Here is a 14,777-nt window from a genome sequence, read left to right as displayed (position 1 = left end):
TCACAAGTATGGCCAATTAAGAGTGTCCAAGCCACCTACTGCATGTCTTTGGAATGTGAGAGGAAACTGGAGCAGCCAGAGGAAACCCACGTGAACACAGGAAAGACATGGAGACTCCACACAGGACCCGAGAATCAAACGAGAGAACCTCTTGTTGTGAGGCAATTTGTACTATATTTACAGTTATTTTAGCTAAAAATCATTTCTTATATAATTCTTGAGTTCTCCTGTCTGGGTCTCAAATTAAAAGTGGATCTCTCATCTCAGTCAGACTATTCCTGGTCAACAGATGGAAATAAATAAGTAAATAAATAAATAAATAGATAGTGAATCTGATGTGATACTGCTTTGGGAGTCTCCCCTTTGTGATTGAATTAATAAAACTGTAATCTTACGTTAATTTAGGAGGGATAGTTCATCAGGTTAATTGATAAAATAAGTGAACTAATGCAACAGGCCAGGACTTTTTTTCTGCACTATTTTTTTTTTTTTATTAAAATTTGTTAATCTTAGAAGTGCCACGTTTTGCACTCCCTTACATGGAGTTTCCATACTATAAAAGAGCATAACCAGCTAGAAATATGAATATTACAAATCTGCATGATCTTCTCTATTTCATCATACATCACTACATTACAACTGGTGCACTGCAGTGACCTCTGCTAATGGACAGACTTAGAAGTACAAATTATGTGCCTAGGCCAGAGATATCTCCTAGGCAGCTGGTGCATGAAAGCTAAACTAAACTGATCATTCCAAAAAGTATCCTGAGGAGGAGAAGGAGGAATCTTCTGGAGACATAGAGTTCACAGTGACTTGGCACCTTCAGCAGGAATGGCATCTCCTCTTTCTGTGCAGGAATATTCTTCAGTTGAAACACTGAAGAAGGAACTCTGATATTCCATCTCATATAAATCTTCTGCTATACTTCTTTCTTAGATATGAGTTATGGCATAATACCTAATATCTTTTGCACTTGTTGTAACTGTTTCAGTGATACTTAATAATTCTTTGCCTAGTGTTGCATAGTTTGTGTGTTAAACTGATTTCTGTTTCACTTGTGAACACTTACTCAGGCTGGTTCCATTTGATTTTCTGTCCTGCCTGTCCTATTGTTGTTGTGTTCTTATAACTTGGTGGCATTGGCTTTGCCCGCCTCTTATTATAAATTTGTTATTGGACACTCCTCCCAGTCCCATCGCATCAGCTCTTTCTACTGAGACTATTTTAGAAGGCCCATCCTGTGACGATTGGGGAGAGATGGGCGAAGGCTGCCAGCCTAGTCAAATAGAATTTGATATATAATTCTGGCATTTGTAAATACATGTAAAATACAGGCATGTTTTATTGATAATAAATGTAAAATACAGGCATGTTTTCTTGAGTGTAAAAGAAAACACTGTAAAATGTGAACTTCAATATTGTTGCAACATTGCCATCTGCTGTAAGGAAAACCAAGCCAAGTATTTCAAAAAAGTTGAAAAGATCGACTTATGAATCTCTTTAATGTTTTACGAGTTAGTTCCAGTGTGTCTGGATGAAGGTTTCATGCCCATTGTTTTAAGGCTAAAGTTTATGACCAGAATTTGCATGTGGAAGGTGCTTTATTGCTCTGGTTGCTGCTAGAGTGTATATGTGAAATGCCTTGTATTGTTGTAGTTTACTGAGCAGGTGTTAGCTTGCTAAATAATGCAGTTTGTGGCCTGAGAAAACCTAAGTGTCAAAATTATGTAATTTGGGAGGGCCTCAGCAGAGCTGTTGGTTAGTGTTTAAAAACTATTGTTCAGGGAGAGACTGGAGATTTTGACTTTGGACATCTAACTCAACACTTTGCCTTAGGCAGGTAGATAGGGAGGCACCTGATTCTCAATGGAAGGGGGAATCTGTATACTGGAACAAAGGGTTACTGTACAGAGAGTGGACCCCTGAGGGAGGGCTAGAAGGTGAGAGAGTACAGCAGTTAGTAGTGCCTAGAGCTTACCGTCTGGCACTTCTAGCCATTGCCCATGATATTCCCTTTGCAGGTCATATGGGCATAAAACGTACAAAGAGGCGTATTATGCAAAACGTCTATTGGCCTGGAATTTCCAGAGATGTAACAGGGTACTGCAGGACCTATGAACAGTGCCAAAAGGTAGGCAAGGCAGGAGACAAGGTGAGAGCTCCTTTGATGCTTTTGCCTGTGATTGAGGAGCCATTTCAGAGGGTAGCTATGGATATTGTGGGTACTCTGAGTACCTCACGTTCCACAGGGAAAAAGTATATCCTAGTGATTGCAGATTATGCTACATGATATCCTGAGACAGTGGCTTTATTCTCCATTGAGGCCAAGAAGGTGGCAAATGCTTTGCTAAAGATTTTCAGCAGGATAGGCTTCCCAAAGGAAATACAGTCTGACAGAGGTGCCAATTTTATGTTAGACCTGCTGGCTTGTCTGTGGAAGTCCTGTGGGGTGAAGCACATGAAGACCACCCCCTACCATCCCCAGACTAATGGTCTTGTTGAGAGATTAAACTCTACAATCAAGTCCATGCTACGGGCATTTGCAGATCAGTTTAAAAGGGGGTGGGACAAATATTTGCCCCATCTGTTGTTTGCTTACAGAGAGGTTCCCCAGGAATCCACAGGTTTTTCACCTTTTGAGTTGCTGTATGGGCATAGGGTGAGAGGACCTCTAGATTTAATTGAGATGAGTGGGAAGGTGTGTGTGAGTCTCACAAGGAGTCTGTTGTGGCATATGTCCTGAACCTCAGGACAAGCTCAGGGAACTCATGGGCCTGGCCCAGGAGAACCTGGCAGAAGCCCAACAACAGAAAAAAGTGTGGTATGACAGGACTGCTCAAGCTAGAGAGTATGCTGTAGGGCAGCAGGTGATGGTTCTCATTCCTGTCAGACACAACTAGGTGCAAGCAGCTTGGGAGGGACCCTACAAGGTGGTAATAAAGGTAAGTGATGTTAACTACATGGTGGAAGTGCTAGGCAGATGGCAGGGGCACAAATTGTACCATGTTAACATTATGAAACCTTACCATGATAGGGAGGCCCTTGTACTGAGCATTTGCAGTGGATTGCAGGAAGAGTCTGAGGGAGATCTGGGGACTGATCTCCTCAGTGAGGCTCGGGCTGACACCTCGGTTGAAGGGGTAGCAATATCCCAGCAGCTATCTCCTACCCAGTTTCAAGAAATACGAGCAGTGTTGCAGGAATCTGAGGATGTGTTCACTGGGAAACCAGGGTGCACCCACCTGGTGCAGCACCAGGTGGATACAGGACCCCAAAGGCCTATTAGGCAGGCCCCTTATAGGGTGCCTGAGAGAGTCAAACAGATGGTGAGGGAGAAGGTACAGGAGATGTTGGAACTAGGGGTGATTCAAGAGTCCAATAGTCCCTGTGCCTCACCAGTGGTGTTGGTGCCAAGGAAGGATGGCAGCACCAAGTTCTGTGTGGATTACAGGAAATTAAATAGTCACACAGAGTCAGATGCTTACCCCATGCCTAGGACAGATGAGACCCTAGAGCAGCTGGGTGGGGCTAAGTATCTTACAACCATTGATCTTACCAAGGGTTACTGGCAGGTGCCCTTGACTCCCAGTGCTAGAGAAAAGTCAGCCTTTGTAACTCCTTTTGGCTTATACGAGTTCATAAAGATGCCCTTTGGGATGAAGAATGCCCCAGCGACATTCCAGAGGCTGTTGGATAATATCCTAGCAGGAGCAAAAGGGTTTGCACTTGCTTACCTAGATGATATTGTCATCTACAGCCATTTCTGGCAAGAGCACCTCCAGCATGTCAGGGAGGTGCTGGGAGACTACAGAGGGCAGGGTTGACCATTAAGCCAAGCAAATGTCAGGTGGCTATGGCAGAGGTCTCCTACCTAGGACATAGAGTGGGGAGTGGTAAGATAAGGCCAGAACCTGCCAAAGTGGAAGCTATTCAGGCATGGCCTGCACCTGTTACCAAAAAGCAGGTGAGGGCATTCTTAGGGACAGCAGGGTACTACAGAGAGTTTGTTCCCAATTATAGTACCATAGCTGCTCCCCTCACAGACCTGACAAAAAGAACAGACCAAATAAGGTAGTGTGGACCCCAGCATGTGAGCAGGCATTTCAGAAGCTTAAGGAAGCGTTGGGAGGACCCCCTGTGTTAGCCAGTCCAGACTACACAAAGACTTTGTTGTGCAGGTGGATGTTTCAAACTATGAGGTGGGGGCTGTACTTAGCCAGATTTTTTCAGAGGGAGAAGAGCACCCAGTGGTTTATCTCAGTCATAGGTTCCAACCCAGGGAGGAATGCTATGCAGCGGTAGAAAAGGAATGTCTAGCCATAGTGTGGGCACTACAAAAACTTCAGCCTTATCTGTATGGAAGAAAATTCACTGTGATGACAGATCACAACCCTCTAACATGGTTAAACAGAACCAGTCAGCAAAATGCCAAGTTGCTAATATGGAGGCTGGGGTTGCAAGCATATGATATGTCAGTGCAGCACCGCAGTGGGAGTAGCAATATCAATGCAGATGGGCTTTCAAGACAGGGAATGGGGAGAGGTACACCCAAACAGACCTGACACTCTCAAGCGATGTTTCTCAAGGGGCACTTGAAAAACTAACTTGAGTTCCTCGGGGGGAAGAGATGTGATGATTGGGGAGAGATGGGCAAAGGCTGCCAGCCTAGTCAAATAGAATTTGATATATAATTCTGGCATTTGTAAATACATGTAAAATACAGGGATATTTTCTTGATAATAAATGTAAAATACATTCATGTTTTCTTGAGTATAAAAGAAAACACTGTAAAATGTGAACTTCAATATTGTTGCAACACAGCCATCTGCTGTAAGGAAAACCAAGCCAAGTATTTCAAATCTGTCTTTTAAAGTTAAAAAGATCTTATGAATCTCTTTAATGTTTTACAAGTCGGTTCCACTGTGTCTGGATGAAGGTTTCATGCCCATTGTTTTAAGGCTAAAGTGTATGACCAGAATTTACATGTGGAAGGCGCTTTATTGCTCTGGTTGCTGCTAGAGTGTATATGTGAAATGCCTTGTATTGTTGTAGTTTACTGAGCATGTGTTAGCTTGCTAAATAATGCAGTTTGTGGCCTGAGAAAACCTAAGTGTCAATATGATGAAATTTGGGAGGGCCTCAGCAGAGCTGTTGGTTAGTGTTTAAAAACTATTGTTCAGGGAGAGACTGGAGATTTTGACTTTGGACATCTAACTCAACACTTTGCCTTATGCTCCCATGTAAGTTTTAGCACTGTGATTTCTTGTAGGAATAGTTAAAGCTAGTACAGATTAATTAGGTATTTTTCTTTGAAATTAGACCTGTACTACTGTATTATTTTACATTTCTGTGTGATCTCTGAACTTTTAGATATCTCTGTGGTGTAGTAGTTTTGTCTTGTGTTTTAATTATTTATTATTAAATATTTTTTAAACCTTCTACCTGTGGCTGGTTTATGTAGAGATAAAGTATGCTTTAGAGTACATTATATATTTATAGAGTTTATTGTAATAAGCCCTTCCAATAAGCCTTGAGACTGATTAGTCATACTACCATTGGATTATAATATTGCACAGTAATAATTGAACACCCTTTTAAGGGCCTTTTAGTAGCTGATAATTAACTGGGTGGTGGCAGAAATTGCTACTGTATGGCCTGGGTAATAGGGGCACAGCTGAAGAACCTGTGCCAGCCTTTTCCCAGGAAAGTCTGTGTGGTTGTATAACCTCTTTTCTAAGTGTGTGTGTGTGTGTGTGTGTGTGTGTGTGTATGTATCAGCTACCTGGGCAGAGACACGAAGCACTGTTAGGACAGAGAGGGTACTGGAGGTTTTAGCTTGCCCAGTTAGGCTGAGACCTGGACCCTATAGCTGTGCTAGTGGGGAGTCTTACTGGGGACCTGGTAAGCAAAGGAGCAACCAGCCCCAGACTGACTGTGATCTCTGTGTGCACTTAAGGGAAATTGTACTTTACTGTGTGTATTAGTTATCCTTTCCTCTTCTGTGAGACAACCTCCCTGGTGTTAGTGGTGAGGATTGAGGCTCCTTGATTGCTGGGACAGGGCATGGCCGTCACACATCCCTTTAGCTCTTAACCTTGGAAAAAAATGTTTACACTCTATTCAGCTGCTTTTACTGTGTTTTAGTGTACTTATACAGTGTCTTTTCCTACTTTAATACTTTATTTTGCTTTTGCTGCTGTTCTTAAAAGTGTTCAGTTGCATTTATACCACTTCATTTATTACTGCTTGTTAGTAGCCTGATTACATTGAGAACATTGTTCTACTGAATTGCTGCTTTATACTGTTTTTTGCTGTTGTAACTGTGATTTTAAGTACTTTAAACAAATACTGCTGCACTTAACATAGGCTAGATTCAGTCTTATGGAATATAGACCGCCTTGTATCACTTGAACACTAAAACCAGCTCTTCACTGAGATTCTGAAAGATCTGAGGAATCCATTGCTTCCAATTACCTTTAAGTGCCTGTTTTTGCTCTTATATTGCCCTCTTAATTAGTATTTGCATTCTAGTGCCTGTTTAAATTGTTGGAACTGTTTTTTTGTCACATTTTACTGCATATTGTACTGCTTCGGCTGTAGCATAACCCATTTCCAGGCTTGCTGTGTCTGGGTCTGTTCTGTAACCTCTGAGCATCAAATTTAAGCCACCCTTGTTAGAGAAGGCCTTTCTGCACCCTTGTGGGAGGAGAGTGCATTCTGGGTCCCATCTAATCGGGGTGATTGAACTTGAACTCAGATTGTGCATCCTTATTTCTTAGTTTGAGTTAAAAGGATTATTTCTTGTTTTATATTAGCCATGCATCTCTGCTTCTTGCATGTAGCGCACCATCGTTCACTGCCCCGTAGCAGTAGTTACCGTTGGTGGTTATAGTGGCAAACATTTTGCTTGTTAAATTTTTCCTTAGCACTTTGCTTGTGGTCCTCCAGAGGTTTTTTCTGGCTCAGGTCTACTGTCAGGTAGAAAGCTAAGCCTAGCCTCAGAGGTTCCAACACACCTCTCACCCACTAGCCACTCCTAAGTGTGACGTCTCTTCCTGACCATATAAATTTACCCAACACTATGGATGTACATTTTCCCACAATTTCTCCAGCCACCTTGGTTGACATGAGCATCCTGAGACAGTGTAGTAACTGCCTCATGTTCACCAACAACCCTCTGCTCCTGGACAACACAAACTCAACATGTGAGAGATGCAACTATATTAAAAACCTTGAATTCATGCTCTCTCCAGTCAGTACATATGACTATGAGTGGGTTGTCAGCATGCACACCTCACCTCCTACTCCACCTAAACCCACATCCCACATACATGCATAAGCAAAGGTCCTCACCAGAAACATACCTAAGTATAAGAGACCTCTCAAACACAAACACAAGCACGCTACACATAACACTTCCTCTGCAGAACACAATACACATAATAGCTCACTTACCAGTGTCTCACCTGTCATGCCCTTAAGACAAAACACAAAACCAAGCATATTAATCATAGGTGATTCCGTCATGAGACACACAGATGTCCCTCTCACCAGGCTGGATAAGGAGAAGGTCGCAGTCAGCTGCCTGTCAGGTGCCAGGATCCACCATATGACACAAGCACTCAAGTCTCTCAACAACAGATACTGTTATGACTCTGTCATAGTCCATGTTGGTGTGAACAACTTGAGATGTACCTCTCTGGGCTATATGATGAGAGAAATGACTGATCTCTTGGACTATGTGCCTCAGGCTGGTATGTCCCTAGCCTTAAGCAGCATTTTACCTTCACCTAGGATGATGCTTCAATACAAACAGAAAATGATTGACTTCAATAATTGTTTTAGTTTCTGGTGTCATTCCAAGGGGATACAGTATCTGTCAGCCTGGGATGACATGACTGACAGACCTTGATGCTTTTCCAGAGATTGTCTGCATTTGTGACCCCTGGGATTTCAGCTACTGTCCAAGGCTCTTGCCAACCCCATAGTGCCTTTTTTTAGGCAGTGTCTCAAGGACAAAATTCCTGACGTAAGAACTCCATCTAAGAACAACCTCAAAGTTTTGCTACTAAACACCAGGAGTTTTAACAAAAAACTGCATTCACTGGAAGAAGTCCTCACCTTGGAAGACATAGACATTTGTGCAGTCATGGAGACTTGGTTCAAGGCTGTGGAGAGTACCCCAGCTATATCAGGCTACACCTCCTTCCACACATTCAGACCACAACCTGAAGGTGCAAAAACTAAAGGAGGCAGTGTAGCAGTATTCATTAAGGATAAATACACTTCCAGATTGGTTAGACAGCTTGATTCCCTGGAGATACTTTAAGTGCAATTAACTGTTGGTAGGACACCTATTCAAGTTATTGCCGGCTACAGGACCCCCTCCATGAATCAGGATACCCACTCTGCCTATTTGGATCTACTTGAGTCTATCAAGATTCATCTGAACACCATGGTTTTGCGTGACTTTAGCTACCCATCCATTGACTGGAGAAATTACTCATGTGGAAATTCACTTGCCCAAAGGTTTCTCGACTTCATTAACTTCAATGCCTGGACCAGCTAGCTGACACCCCCACAAGGGGGTGCCAACATCCTGGATCTGGTACTTACCAATATGGGGGACCACTGTAGCACCCCCATTGTGAGGTCTTCCCCGGTCTGGATTATTGAATTGTTCGATATGTATTAAAACACTTAAGTTTTACCTTAGTGTTGCTGTAGTTTTGTTGCTGATATATACTGTGTTTTGTGCTGGCATTTTTTCAGTTACTGATAGTTTGTTTTGCCTTGCACTTGGATCCTACTTGCAGGGCTTTTCTCTTTTTCCAGTTTGGTTTTTCCACCCTGCTGTGGATCCTACTCAGTTACAGCACTCTTCATTGTCATTCTGTCAGCTTTCAGGGATTATTTGGCCTCCCTTTCTAAAAAATTCCACTGAGGAAAGCCATGTTAGGCTGAAACCGGTCTGGATTATTGAATAGTTCGATATGTATTAAAACACATAAGTTTTACTTTAGTGTTGCTGTAGTTTTGTTGCTGATATATACTGAGTTTGTGCTGGCATTTTTGCAGTTACTGATAGTTTGTTTTGCCTTGCACTTGGATCCTACTTACAGGGCTTTTCTCTTTTTCCAGTGTGACTTTAACTACCCATCCATTGACTGGAGAAATTACTCATGTGGAAATTCACTTGCCCAAAGGTTCCTCGACTTTATTAACTCCAATGCCTGGACCAGCTAGCTGACACCCCCACAAGGGGGTGCCAACATCCTGGATCTGGTACTTACTAATATGGGGGACCACTGTAGCACCCCCATTGTGAGGTCTTCCCTGGTGATATCTGACCAGAAATCAATCTAATTAGAAGTTACTATCATACCTGACCTCCCATAGCACAAGCTAATCTAAAAATCTTCTCCAAAACAGATTATAACTTCTTACAGGATGGTATAAATAGCTTCACTGCACCTCCTCCTTCAGATGAAATTAGCAAATGTGCCAAGTTCTACACAAATGTTTTTTACAAACACCTTAACAACTGTATTGATGCAGCCGTACTTGATAGGACCAAAACAAGCCCCTCGAGGAAGAGCAAACCTGTCTGGTGGACAACTGCCATTAACAGGCTTTATAATAACAGGAAGAAATTGCTGTCTAAGAGTAAGAGGGAGCAAGCCCCAAACTGGAAACACTCCCTCCTCAGCTTAAACAAGCAAATAAGACTCTTTGTGAAGTCCTCCAAAGCTAACTATGAATCCAAATTAGCTTCCTCAACTTAGGACAACCATAAGGCATTCTTTAGCTATATCCATAACTTAAAAGGAAAGGCTCAGATTTGTGCCGAAGATACAGTATCTTACCTAGGAATATGGGTACTGATGCCTTTTCTACTGTTCCTTCTTCTACAAAAGACAATTTATCCTAGTGATTTTCTTCCGTTTTTAGTTTTGGCAATACCCTTAATTTTAACTCAGCAACCTCTGTCTAAGCACCTGCTGCTGCTGACAGTCCTGTTTTTGACCAGCTCTCTGGTTTGACATTACATGGGAAGCTAGGAATCTGTTCAGGTCCCTTTTCTTCTTTTAGCAGGTTTATCCCTGTGTCTCTCTCTCTCTCTCTCTGTATTCATCCATACTTTTTATTAATTTAATGGTTGGAATATTATGACAAGGTCTCATATAATGCACAGGGGTTTTCTTTCTTCTAGTTTCTGCACCGACTTCTTTCATTAACTTAATAGCTGCAGTTCTCTGGTAAGACTCAGTAACAGGTTTCTGACAAATCATAGGTTTATCTATCCATTTCAAAGCAATGTTCTGGCTTCTTTTAACATTCTTATAGCTATCCCATTCCCTTTATCAGAAATTAGTAGTTTTAGCAGTGTGTCAGCCTGCTGCTCCCTCTCCCTGTTTTTACTAGAGGTATATTTAGTACTATGTGTACTTAACAGTATGTCCACCTACTGATGCTGCACCTCCACATAGTTACTAGATGTATATTCAGGCCACAGAGCATCTAACTGTGCTCCCTTCCCTCATAATGTTTACATTGCCTTAAACTGAGGGAAGTCTTGACTAATTCTGAAGTTCTTCCGGTGATTTACATTATACTGTGCTATTTCGTTTTTTACTACTGTAATATAGTGTCTGTACACACCACCATCAACTATTCAATTGTAATATATGGGGTATATAAGACATTTCTAATAGTCAAATAGGCCACTATGTTACAAGAGACACACACACACACACACACACACACACACACATATATATATATATATATATATATATACATATATATATATATATATATATATATATATATATATATATATATATATATATATATATATATATATATATGGGTCCCCTTCACATGGTCGACAGTTCATATAATCGACACTCATTTGGTCGGCAGTTCATTTGGTCGACAAGCAGATTTACCCCCTTCCCCAATGTTGTGCAACCCTGGATATATATATATATATATATATATATATATATATATACACACACACACACACACACACACACACACACACACACACACACACACACACACACACACACAGACACACACACACACACTCACACAGACATACACACATACATTTAGGTGTATACTAGGCTAATGACCACTAGGGTCTTTATAAGCATAGCTGTGCAACCCATATGCATCCCTCCAGTTATATGTTTTAGATGTTAATAATGGGGTGATTCTTGGTTATGATATGCTTTACTGACTGTCTCTGCCCATCAGAGATACAGTCACTAGACCAGGAGTGAGTTTCCGATTTCATGTAGATAGGGAGCCTACTCCAGGGAATGGGAATTCTCTGAGATACATATCTGTCTCTCCAACATGTCCTATTTATTCTCCAAGCAAAAGTTTGGTCTTTAGACCTAGTAATTCTGATGCTGCTTGTTTTGCAGATGTGCAAAATATTCATTAGATTGAGGTCCAGGGATGTCTTGTATGTCAGGCATAGATCATCTCTCGGTAGTCTTCAGGAGACCAATTACAGAGACAGAGCTTTGTGGCAACCTGCATACAACATTACGTTTATGCTCTGTATTCTTTTTGTAAAGAGTGACTGCAGATGTTCCTGTTGCTGCATGTGTCTGGTAAGATAAATGCCAAAGGGGGCATTACACTCAATGACAGGGTCTGATGAGGGACAAGTATAGTGGTACAGAGACTTCATTGAACCTAGATACCATGTCCTTACTTATAAGCTGAACAACATAGAAGGATTTCCTTATTGCCTTGGACGCATGTTAGTCAAAGACCAGGTCACTTTCTACAAGTGTTCCCAGATCCCTGCTAGTGGATCAATTCTTACGGGTGTTTTAGCAACTTCCCAAAAGGTACTATAATGCATTTCTTGGCATTGAGTTTTAAACCATGGCTTTGGCACCAGCCATTTGCCTTTGTTAGATCCTTTTGTAAGATGTTTGCATCTTGGTGGGACTATATGACTACTCCCAGTTTGTAATCACCTGCAAACTTGGTCAGCCTTTGACATTAGCCTTGACTTCTAAGAAGCAGATGCCAAGGAAGAGCAGGCACAGAACAGTGTCACTAGTGACATGCCTCTTTATGGAAGTGGTCTCATCAGTCTTAACTTCCTGGACCCTATATGTGCACCAGTTGGCTATCCAGTACATTGTAAAAGGGTTTATGCCTAATTCTTTAAGATTAAAACAATGCCCAAGTGGGGTATTGTATCAAATGTCTTAGCCAGGTCAAAGTAGGTACTATGCACTGTTTCACCCTCATCCTCATCCATTGTCTTGATGAACTTCTCAAAGATGTCCTCCAGGTTGAGTAGGCATGACCTTACCTTGACAAAGCCAAACTAGGATGGATCCAGTGTCTGAAGGTCATCTGTGTCTTTGCTGATCGGTTCTATTATAATTCTTTCTATGGATTTGAATGAAGACTAGTCAGGCTAATGGACCTGTAGCTTCCAGGATCTGTTGATGGTCCACCCTTATGAAGACGGATCCTGCAGTCCTCTATTCTTGTGGCCAAAGCTTGTTTTGAGACTATAGTTAAATAAGAAAGTCAGTGACCCTGATAGGTCACATTTTAGACTATTCAGTTGGCATCCTAGGATATTATCTGGGCCCACTGAGGCTGTGTTCTTGGCCTCAGCTCTCTATTTATAGTTGGAGGGGTTATGTTTGAAGGTATTTCTTGGGGAGTTGCTGGGAGTGAGTGGGGAGTAAAGCTAGAACTGAATTTGTCAGCCATTAGATTCTCTATATCGCCTGACTCAATGAATGTGGCACCATTAACCACCAGTTCAGCACATTGCTGTTGCTGCCTTTGAGGTTTCTGACATACCTGAAGAAAGTTGTATTTTGCCTGGGAGGCTATCTTGACCTCAAAATTAGATTTATTGTACTTAATTTGCCCTCTTAGTTTCCTGTTTAATTTGATGAAAGAGTTCTTATTTTATGGGAATTACGCTTCCTAATTTTAGCCATGATTTCTTCCTTTTGTTGTATAACCTGTTTAATTTGGGGTGCTACCAGGGCGTTTTGTTTTTGGAGTAAATTTTGGGCTTATTTCTGGTAAGTACAGCAGCCTCTATGCAGCCACTGACATTGCCTTCTGCATAAGCTGCTGTGCTCTTTTAGTTTGGAGGGGCATAGAATTTGGACGTACTATCACCTAATAAAAGGTGGTTTGCCTGGGAATTGTTCATAACTGTTACTGGCTTTAATGGGGTTACTGAGTTGATTTTGATTCTGAAGTAGACAGATTTATGGTTGAACCTTACCAGGGAGGATGTGACATTTTGGATAGGTAAATTGTTCTTCTATATTTCTGAGTACAAAGTCCAGTATTTTGGAACTTCTAGAGGGCATATGCACTAATTGGTCAAGGGTGCTTGTATTTACAAAGTCCAGGAATTTCTGTGCCTGTAGAATTGAGGCAGTGTAGAACTCCCAGCCTATAGAGGGATAATTACAGTTCCCAATGAGTAAGGTGTTAGGTTGGATGTTAAGTGTCTTCAGAAGGTCTATCTATGCACTATGAGTTTTGCGATAAATAAAGGGTGACCTATAGCTTACTAGGATATGGTATGGATTTTATCTATAGTGATTTGCACATGGAGAAACTCCAGCTCATCATCCTGTTTAACCAAACTAAAGGTATGCTTGTATTGCTGTACATTGAGATACATCCACCTTCGGTCCCTGTCTGTGCATCTACTGGTCTAAAAGTGTGGAAGGCACTGAAACCTCGCACTGCCAGGATACTCTCTGAGGCTTTAAACTATGTCTCAGTTACTGCACAAATATCTATTTTCTCCATGGTGAGAAGGGCTTGGAGGGATTATAGGTACTGGCATTGATCAGTAATACCTAGACATTCTGTTGAGCCGATTTTGCTATGTTAGTAGGTTTGCCAGTTTGACATTCCCTAAAAAAGGCTCTATGGGGGATAATAAGGTTTTAGCCAGTATTCCATAACCTAGAAGGGGCAGATGCAGACCAGCCTTGACAAAGCAACATAATCTGTTAACCATGTCTTCCCATGCTGACAAATACTGAATATCCCTTACAATGACACAAGAAACTCAGCCAATTGTTAACATTAATTTTTTGTTTACATTGTGGTTCTTGGTGAAGATAATATGCTGCTCATAGCTAGGCTCATCCCAGCTTGAGATACACAGTCAGAGAGATCTATAATGTCTCCATTCATATAGTCTAAGGAGGTATATCTCAGGTCATTTATATCTACATGGACTATGATGGAATTGTACTGGTACCTGTGATGCAGTGACTTGAGAACATGTATAATTTGGCAGATCCTGGCTCCAGATAGGCAATTAACCATTATCTACTCCTTCTTCAGCCTGGTTAGAGGGGCATCATGATGTATCACAATGGAGTCCCCTATGAAGAGAGTCCTGGAAAGTGTGTTTGCTTAGCTTATGGGATTTGTATTTTGGGATCCAGTGAGTATGGCTGTATGTGTAGTGTTAGCTGTTGCTTTTGTTGAGTGCTTTTGCATTTACTGTGGATAATCTTTGCTGTTGGGCAGTCTAGGAGGTCTTTGTTGTTTAGGAAGATTGCATTTAACTGCCTCAGCATATGTTGGTCTGTGTACGTATTGTGTGCTATATGTGGTGGGTGGTGTGTGCATGGTTCTGACAACCTGATGTGTGCTTGTATGTGACAGTTCACCCTACTAACATCTCATATGGAGACCTCTCTCATACTATATCTATTACTTTAAAGATTAAG

Source organism: Protopterus annectens, chromosome 13.part0, assembly GCF_019279795.1.
Source record: "Protopterus annectens isolate FY-2018-M chromosome 13.part0, PAN1.0, whole genome shotgun sequence".
NCBI classification, from domain to species: Eukaryota; Metazoa; Chordata; order Ceratodontiformes; family Protopteridae; genus Protopterus; species Protopterus annectens.
The sequence above is the reverse complement of the archived record's forward strand: the minus strand, read 5'-3'. Positions refer to the sequence as shown.